This window comes from Camelus dromedarius, chromosome 32 (genome assembly GCF_036321535.1).
Source record: "Camelus dromedarius isolate mCamDro1 chromosome 32, mCamDro1.pat, whole genome shotgun sequence".
Lineage (NCBI taxonomy): Eukaryota > Metazoa > Chordata > Mammalia > Artiodactyla > Camelidae > Camelus > Camelus dromedarius.
In genome coordinates this window covers 17,776,544-17,777,897 of record NC_087467.1, presented here as the reverse complement: position 1 = coordinate 17,777,897, position 1,354 = coordinate 17,776,544, and the positions used below count along the sequence as shown (strand labels likewise).

General features: G+C 35.2%; 1 non-coding gene across 1 annotated transcript; it reads left to right on the top strand.

Annotated features, from left to right (window-relative positions):
* The first annotated feature begins 1,279 nt into the window (after positions 1 to 1,279).
* TRNAS-AGA (transfer RNA serine (anticodon AGA)) lies at positions 1,280 to 1,354 on the top strand. The gene has a single exon. It is a non-coding gene; the product is annotated as a tRNA-Ser (tRNA).

Below are 1,354 nucleotides of genomic sequence, written 5' to 3'. Positions count from 1 at the left end.
TATCATGGTTGCTAAACTTTGGTTGGTTATGTGTCTTATTAACCTCTTTCTGAGATCTTTTAATGAACAGTAGTACTTGATCTTAATATAATTAGATTTATCAATAATTTCCATTGGTTTGTCTCTTTTTTAAGAATTCCTCTACTACCAAAGTTTTCTCAAATTTTATTCTCAAAGTTTAAATTTTTTCTATTAACATTTTAAAGTTTTTAATTTGTAAGGAGTTGATTTCTATGCATGATACTGAAAAGGGATCCAATTCCTTTTTTTAATGAATAATTGTCTGAGCATCATTTATTGGACAGTCAGTCCATATTTTCCATGCGATATCCTGTATAACTTTTGTCACATACCAAGTTTCTATAAATGCATGCTTCTGTTCTTGGATTTTCTAGTCTGTTCAATTGGTTAATTTTCTCCCCTCTCTGCTAATATTGTACTGTCTTAAGTATCTAGCTTAATTATATTTTGATATCCTATTGGGCAAATCATCTCACCTTATTCTTCTTCAGGAGTGTCATGTAGTTGGTTCTTAAGTGTCACTGCAAGAGTAATGGACTTCCTCCTCTTCTTGCTCGGTGTTTTCTCACTTAAGAGACACTTGAGATTGTGGTCAACTACATTTCCACAGTAGCAAAACCCATGGTTCAGTAAGGAACTGAGTACATCATAAGGTTTTTAAGTTGACTGGTATTGCTTACTACCAAGGACCTAGTTGTGCTTGGGAAGCTGCTATTTGCCACCACATCAAGTTCATTATGAGATGCCACAAACCCGTTTTCATATTGTTCTTAATTACCCTGTGCATTCTGATTCAATTACAGCCTTAATATCAGGTTCCCTAACAGCACAGAAGGCTCAAATTTTCTAATCATTCTCTGCTTATTTAAAAATTTCTTCTTCCTGGATTTTCACGATTTTCACCCAATCAAACTAAATAGAATAATATGATTCTGCTTGTATGTATATATGCATGTGGCAGCATTTTTTTTTTCTTTAAAGAGGGATAAAGTTGGAAATGTTCTCCCCCAAATCCTAAAAGCAAAATTGACCCTCTGGACTAAAATGGTGTGCTGCTTTATCCTGTGACTTCTCCATCCTCACATACCCCAGTCAGAAGCAACAGAAAAATTTTGTCCATGTGAGTGGCATGATAATATCCCTCCTAAAAAACATAACTCTGAAAACGGTGTTACATTTTCTGCAGGTGCCATTTTGTACAGATTACATCTTATTCACATGATAAATAAAGTGCAGTTATTAAAGATCTATTATGGGGGGAGGGCACATAGCTCAGTGGTAGAGTGTGTGCTTAGAATGCACAAGGTCCTGGGTTCAATCCTCAGTACCTCCA